This window comes from Phoenix dactylifera, chromosome 11, assembly GCF_051530095.1.
Source record: "Phoenix dactylifera cultivar Ajwa chromosome 11, Ajwa_hap1_PhDact_Kaust_v1.1, whole genome shotgun sequence".
Taxonomy (NCBI): Eukaryota; Viridiplantae; Streptophyta; class Magnoliopsida; order Arecales; family Arecaceae; genus Phoenix; species Phoenix dactylifera.
Genome location: NC_143200.1, coordinates 14879402 through 14887536, shown reverse-complemented (window position 1 = coordinate 14887536; position 8135 = coordinate 14879402). Strand labels below are relative to the sequence as shown.

Below are 8135 nucleotides of genomic sequence, written 5' to 3'. Positions count from 1 at the left end.
CTACTCAAGTTCGCAAGTGTTTACTACAGTTTATTAGAACCTGATCTATCAAATTTTCAGAATATCACATGTTGTCTACATTCGTCAAGAATGGTTCGTATGTAAAGAAAGAGCTATCAATCCCAACTAAATATCCAAAGTACACAAAGGTCCAATACAATGGAGTCAAACCAGCCATTACCACATGTCACTGGGTTCAGCCCGACCAACCCTATTCATGCTTTTTTTTTTTAATATATATATATATTGGAAACACATATGGTGATTACAATAGTCCAACCCCCTTAGGCTCTAGCAAGGTCCATGTAGCGAGTTTTCGGCCATTGACTCTTGATCCAGTTGGCTCAAGGCATTAGGTGTAAACACCCCTCGGGCTTAATTACTCGAACCAAACTACGCCACGAGGTTAGACTTGTCATCTCCTCATTTATTTATTTATTTAATTTTTTTTTTCTTTCAAAATAGAGAAGGTAAACTGAACCATATAATGTGACTGCAACGTGACTATAGGTCAACCAAGATCGGAACATAAGGTACTTAGATGATCTAGCCGGGGTATTCAACCTCGATCTTTATATGAAAACCAAATCAAGAACCTTATAGTACGGACAAGGATACTCGTACTTCTTTTACAGATATAGCTTAATAAAAATGCATTAAACAAATGTGAACTCCTGAGGCCTTCTTATAATCATTAAATACATGTGCGGGATCTAATAATAGGTCTCTAATCAGTCATAGTACGCATGTATTCCTTGCCTTAATAGTTGCACAAACTCAATATGAAAATACATGTGCATTTGCTAAAAAGAATGCAAAAACAATTTTTTTTTTTTTTTTTTTTTGCAAAATAGTTTCCTCCCCCCAACTTAAACATTGCATTGTCCTCAATGTAATAGATACAAGAAAATTATAATGAAAGACAGTAGAGAAAATAACATTGGAGAGAAGAGGAATACCTTGAGCTATTGATATCCAGAAAATGAAACCTACAAAACTAGAAAAATAATCCTAACTAATATACACATACCTTTGCCTTCATGTTCAGTCATAAGAAGGCTCCCCCAAGAAAAAGGAGTCTTCTTCATCTGCAAAATTCTCAAGAAAAGGTTTAAGTCTGTGTCCATTTACCTTAAAAATTCTACCATCCCGTGGATTCTCAATCTCAACCGCCCTATGTGGAAAAACAGTTTTTATAATGTAAGGACCTGTCCATCTCGATCGCAACTTACCAGGAAACAGATGTAAGCGGGAATCATATAAAAGAACTTTTTGCAAAGGTTCAAAAGATTTTTTTAAAATTGATTTATCATGTAAGATCTTCATTCGTTCTTTGCAAATTTTAGCATTGTCATAAGCATCTCTGCGAATCTCATTAAGCTCGTTTAATTGCAATTTTCTAGCTAGACCGGCATCTTGTAAATCAAAATTCAATTTTCTAATTGCCCAATACGATTTATGTTCTATTTCTACGGGCAAATGACACGCTTTTTCGTAGACTAGCCGGTAGGGAGACATGCCAAGATTGGTTTTGTATGCAGTACGATAAGCCCATAATGCATATGATAGTTTCAAGGACCAATCTTTCCGTGATGGGTTCACCGTTTTCTCTAAAATACGTTTGATCTCTCGATTGGCTAACTCTACCTGGCCACTGGTTTGCGGATGATATGGGGTAGCAATTCTATGGGTGACACCATATTTTTTCAATAAGGTTTCGAAAGGCTTATTACAAAAGTGTTTTCCACCGTCACTAATTATGATTTTAGGCATCCCAAATCGTGAAAAAATATTTTCTTTTAAAAACTTCAGGACAGGTTTGTGATCATTGGTCTTACAAGCAACAGCTTCTACCCATTTGGACACATATTCGACACCGACTAAAATGTACTCATATCCAAAAGATGGTGGGAATGGGCCCATAAAATCGATGCCCCAACAATCAAAAATTTCGATAATAGTAATGGGTTGAAGAGGCATCATTTGCCTACGAGTTAGACTTCCAATACGTTGACATGGATCACATGTTCTGCAGAACTCGTGGGCATCTTTGAACATAGTAGGCCAATAGAAACCACATTGCAAGACCTTTGCAACAGTTTTCTTAGAGGCAAAGTATCCACCACAAGCATCAGTATGGCAGAAAGAGAGTACGCTTTGTATATCATGATCCGGTATGCATCGTCTAAAGATTTGATCATTGCAATATTTAAATAAATAGGGTTCGTCATAGTAATAATTCTTTACTTCGCGCAAGAAAATTTTTCTATCTGTCGACCCCCAATGCTCCGGCATCCGGCTTGTAACAAGAAAATTTACAATATCTGCATACCATGGTATACTAGAAAGTGCAAACAACTGCTCTTCAGGGAATGAGTCCTTGATGGAAAATTGTGGCACTGAATCATGAAAAACTAATTGTGATAAATGGTCAGCAACCACATTCTCTACTCCTTTTTTATCTTTGATAGTGATGTCAAATTCTTGGAGTAGAAGTATCCATCGTATTAAGCGTGGTTTGGCCTCTTTCTTATCCAACAAATATTTTAGTGTCGCATGGTCCGTGAAGATAACAATAGGAGCACCAAGGATATAAGAGCAAAATTTATCTAAGGCAAATACTACTGCAAGCAATTCCTTTTCGGTGGTAGTGTAATTCATTTGAGCATCATTTAAGGTTTTGCTTGCATAGTAAATGACATATGGCTTATTATCCTTGCGTTGTCCTAAGACAGCTCCTATTGCATAGTCACTAGCGTCGCACATAATCTCAAAAGGTAATGACCAATCGGGTGGTCGAACGATGGGTGCAGTGCTAAGCATAGACTTTAACTTCTCGAATGCATCTTGGCAAGTTTCAGTCCAATTGAATGGTGTATCAAGGGATAAGAGATTACATAATGGTCGAGATATGACACTAAAGTTCTTGATGAACCTTCTATAAAATCCGGCGTGACCCAAAAATGATCTAACATCTCTAACCGTCTTGGGTGCAGGTAGCTTAGCAATTAAATCAGTCTTAGCTCTATCTACTTCCATGCCCTTCGATGAAACAATATGTCCTAAGGCAATTCCCTTTGGCACCATGAAGTGGCATTTCTCCCAATTCAGTATCAAATTCTTTTCCATACATCGAGCTAAGACAGCTTGTAAATGTGACAGGCAATCATCAAATGTATCGCCAAAAACGGAGAAGTCGTCCATGAACACTTTCAAAAATTTCTCGTTCATGTCTTCAAAGATGCTGAGCGTGCATCTTTGGAATGTTGCAGGTGCATTACACAACCCGAATGGCATTCGTCGGAAAGCAAATGTGCCAAAAGGGCAAGTGAAGGTAGTCTTCTCTTGATCTTCTGGTGAAATTTCAATTTGATAATATCCCGAATAGCCATCAAGAAAACAATAGAAATCATGCCCTGCAACCCTCTCCAATACTTGGTCTAGGAAGGGTAGAGGAAAGTGATCCTTTTGTGTGACCAAATTCAGCTTTCGGTAGTCAACACACATGCGCCAACTCGTCGGGACACGAGTTGGAACTAGTTCACCTTGTTCATTTTCTACTACCGTCAAACCCGATTTCTTAGGAACGACTTGAGTAGGGCTTACCCACTTGCTGTCGGAAATTGGGTAAATAATACCCACGTCAAGCAACTTGAGGACTTCTGCCTTAACCACATCTCTCATTGTAGGATTTAACCTTCGTTGCATTTGCCTTGTGGTTTTGGCATTATCCTCCAAATATATCCGGTGCGTGCAAATTAAGGGGCTAATTCCCTTCAAATCGGCAATAGACCACCCTAAGGCTCCTTTATGATTCTTTAAAACATCAATTAATTTTCTTTCTTGGGTATGATCAAGTCTAGACGAGATGATTACAGGAAAAGTATCTTCGGGTCCAAGAAAAGCATACTTAAGTTCCTTTGGTAAGGGTTTCAATTCGAGCTTGGGTGCTTGCTCATGGGATGGTACTATTTTCACCTCTCGAGGCGACAATCTCTCAAATTCTCCTTCTTTTGGTCTCCACCCATTGACCATCTTGATATCTAGATTATCCACAATAGGTGTGACTGACAAATCATCATCATTGGTTCCATTAGGACACCAATCAATTAAGCTATCATTGAATGGGTCGTTAATTGCTTTAGCTAACAAATAATCTTCTGCGATGGTTTCAACCCAATCAACCTCCTTACTCTCTTCGGAATCATTGGGTTGTTTGCACACATTAAAAATGTTCAGTTCTAAGGTCATATTACCGAAAGAAAGCTTCATGACGCCATTCCTACAATTAATCAATGCATTAGAAGTTGCAAGGAACGGACGTCCTAAAATGACCGGAATCTGAGACTGTGAGTTCGAAGCCGGATGTGTGTCCAATACAATAAAATCGACAGGAAAGTAGAACTTGTCTACTTGGACTAATACATCCTCGATAATCCTCCTTGGAATTTTAACTGACCTGTCAGCTAATTGCAAAGTGACGGAGGTTGGCTTCAACTCACCTAAACCAAGTTGCTCATATACAGAATATGGCAATAAATTCACACTCGCCCCTAAATCTAACAATGCTCGCTCTATCCTAAAGTCACCTATGATGCATGAGATGGTTAGGCAACCTGGATCTTTATATTTAGGGAGAATGTTGTGCTGCAAAATAGCACTCACATTTTCAGTTAAAAATGCCTTCTTCTTAACATTTAATCGGCGTTTGACAGTACACAAGTCCTTCAAAAATTTGGCATATGAGGGTACTTGTTTGATTGCATCAAGAAGAGGTATGTTGATCTTTACTTGTTTAAAAAGTTCAAGAATTTCAGAATTAGGTTCGAGCTTTTGCAACGGCTTTAACCATTGTGGAAAAGGTGGAGGAAAAGGACATTCAACTTTCTTAGTAGAAGTTGGGACCTCAACTTCTTCTTTGTCCCTTTCATCAACTTTGGGAGCATCAGAATTAGAAGTGACCTGCGGTCTCAATGGGACGGTTTGATCAATGACTTTCCCATTACGCAAAGTCATGATGCTTTTTGCATGTTCTGTATGCGAACTAGAGGGAGCCGTATTATTACTACCGTGCATTTGTGGGTTAGGTTGGGGTTGAGCTGGAAGCTTACCCTTCTCTTGGGTACTTAGGACGGTAGTCAACATTGACAATTGGTTCCTTATATCTTCAAAATTTCGAGTATTTTGAGCATTGATATTAGCTTGACCTTGTAGAAAAGTTTGTATGGATTGCAAGGTATCCTCGATATTTGGCTTTTGAGAAGGTGATGGTGCATAAGTAGGATGTGCAGGTGGAGGAGCTGAATGGTGTGACTGTTGAGGATGATCGTTTCTCCACCTAAAGTTTGGATGATTCTTCCAACCAGGGTTATAGGTATTCGAGTATGGATCGTTATAAGGCTTTTGGTAGGAGTTCATAGCATTTGCTTGATCGTGCAAGACTTCTTTGAATGCCGGTATGGTGGGACAATCAGTAGTAGTATGACCCGACATATCGCAGATACCACAACACTCGTTTCTAAGCTCTATAGTCTTGACAGGCTCAACCTTCCTAAGCTCAATTTCTTCTATCTTCCTAGTGAGGGCTGCCATTTTAGCGTGAAGATCATCCTCAGTTCTGAGGTTGTAAAGGCCTCCATGTACAGAGCTAGTAGGCTTAGGCAAAGACTTGTTGTTTCTATCCCCGTTATCCCAAAGTTGGGCAGTCTCAGCAAGGGAATCCAAATACTCCCATGCCTCATCAGGTTGTTTTTCTAAAAATCTACCATTGCACATAGTCTCTACAAATTGTTTCAACTATGGAGATAAACCTTCATAAAAGAAGCTAATGGTTCTCCAAGTTTCGAATCCGTGATGAGGGCATGAGAGAAGAAGGTCTTTAAATCTTTCCCAACATTCATAAAATGTTTCATTATCTTTTTGTTGGAAATTGCTGATATGTCTTTTCAAAAAGTTAGTCCTTTGTGTGGGGAAGAACTTCTTTAAAAATTCTCTCTGCATATCTTGCCAATTTCTTATTGATCTAGGTCGCAAAGAGTTTAGCCATGTTTTGGCCTTATCCTTTAGAGAGAAAGGAAACAATGTCAACTTGAGGACATCCTCGGTGACATTTGGCACTCTAAATATAATGCTCAATTCTTCAATATCCTTTAAATGAAGATACGGACTCTCGGACTCTAACCCGTGGAACTTAGGCAGCAATTGGATTACCCCGGGTTTGATGTCAAAATGTCCTACATTATCAGGAAAAATTATGCATGAAGGCTGACTAGTCCTAGCCGGTTGTAGGTATTGTCTTAGAGTCATAACATGGGGTTCTCGTTCTCGATTGTGGTGACTCCCCGCATCTTCATTTAAATCAACGATCTCACAAGGTGTGAGATACTGCGAAGGAATTTCAGGGGTATGTCCTAAGGGATGATCTAAAGTTGTACGACTTAATCGACCGGTGTCGTCCCTATTCCACTTTAGCATGCAAAATATTTCCCTCTTTTTTTTTTCTTTTTCTTTTTTTTAAAAAAATAAAAGAAAATAAAAAATAAATATAAGTACCAACTAAAGTTACCCTAAAACGATATCCTAAAATAAAAATTTTATTCACAATCAAACATGCAACAAAACATTACACCTCAATTTCTAATGTTTTTCTTAAATTTCTAGACAGCTCCTAACTGGTTTGAAGAGGACACCTAAGCCTCCCATCCGGTCTAATAAACCGAGTTGACCAGGTAAGCTCCCAGGTAAGTGGAGGGGTCACGATGCGTTCGCAAAGGTCCCACTTAAAACCCACTTGCCTCGAACAGATGAACTGTCTCCCTTATAGGGACAAAGCTTGCCTAGACATCAACTAAGCCACAGAGCGAAATTGGTGCAACTTTCGGTGGTCTTCGTCCTATTGAGCTCGAATGTCCTTAGGGGCCAACGTCTAGTTGATTTTAGTTAAGCTTAGGATATTTATGCACTGGGGTGATTTTTGGGCTAAGGACGAGTGATGAAATCCCGACCTTATATTTTTAAATGGGTTCAGCCCTTAGAATATTTTATGCTGATGCCTTATACTATATGCAACAATCAAGAGATTTTTTTTTAATGTTTTATGACATGACATTAAATTTCATTAAATAGGTGATCAAGCAAATTATTTATTTATTTTTTTTTTAAATTTTATGAGTTGAAGTCTGAAATTTGAAATTTGAATTCTGAAATTTGAAATTTTTAAAATTTTAGGTTTTCCCTCTTTTTTTTATTTTTGAATAATCACCCTTGATCTTTTCTTAATGTTTTTTTTTTCTAAATTTTCAATTAGCAACAAGGGTTAATAAGATATGATAACAATAAATTTCTTATTCTAAAAATTAAATGCAGAAAATTCAAAGTAGAAAGCAGCAAGGTTTCGTATTAATCTGATGGTCTTAAAAATGTCAGAATATCAATCAGACCGTTCAGATTATCGAACAATGTATCGTGCACTAGCTGACCAAATTGGAGTCAAATCAGACGGCTAATTTCTATGATATCAGAGTTTGATGCAGACTGTGCAGGGAATTAAAAATAGTAGTAAAGATTTAATTATTATTTTTTTTCAAAAGAAAAATACTAACTACTAAGGTAAAAATTAAATCTAAAATTATACTAATAAATCAGCCGTTCCCCGGCAACGGCGCCAAAAACTTGGTGCTAAAATAAAATTGTTCTCCCAAGTGCAGGAGATTCGCACAAGTAGTATAACTCGGAAGTCCGAGGTCGATTCCTCAGGAAACGATCTATGGATTATTAGCATAATCTCAGATTAATTAATTCAGTTAATTTGTTGATTAAGATGATGTTTTGCAAATAGAAAACAAATCAGTACACAGAGAATTAAAGTATGGATAGATTAAGATGGAGTAGGGATCTGGAATCCCCCTTGATAATTTTGCATTCAAGAAATAAATTCTTCGATTCTTGATTAAAGATATAAATGTAGGATAGATCAAAGCATGGGATATATTTTAGGGACATATGAACTCTATTTCTAAGCATTTATCGTGCCTATTACATCAACGACAAATCAAATACTAAAGCGGTCCACATGTCGATCAACATAAACCATTAAAGAACTATCTACAAAATAATTATGCAAGAATCCATAATAT

The 8135-nt window shown here is 37.6% G+C and overlaps 1 non-coding gene across 1 annotated transcript; it reads left to right on the top strand.

Moving 5' to 3' along the window:
• The first annotated feature begins 5845 nt into the window (after window positions 1-5845).
• LOC120111438 (small nucleolar RNA R71) lies at window positions 5846-5954 on the top strand. The gene has a single exon (XR_005512624.3). It is a non-coding gene; the product is annotated as a small nucleolar RNA R71 (small nucleolar RNA).
• Window positions 5955-8135: the final 2181 nt, after the last annotated feature.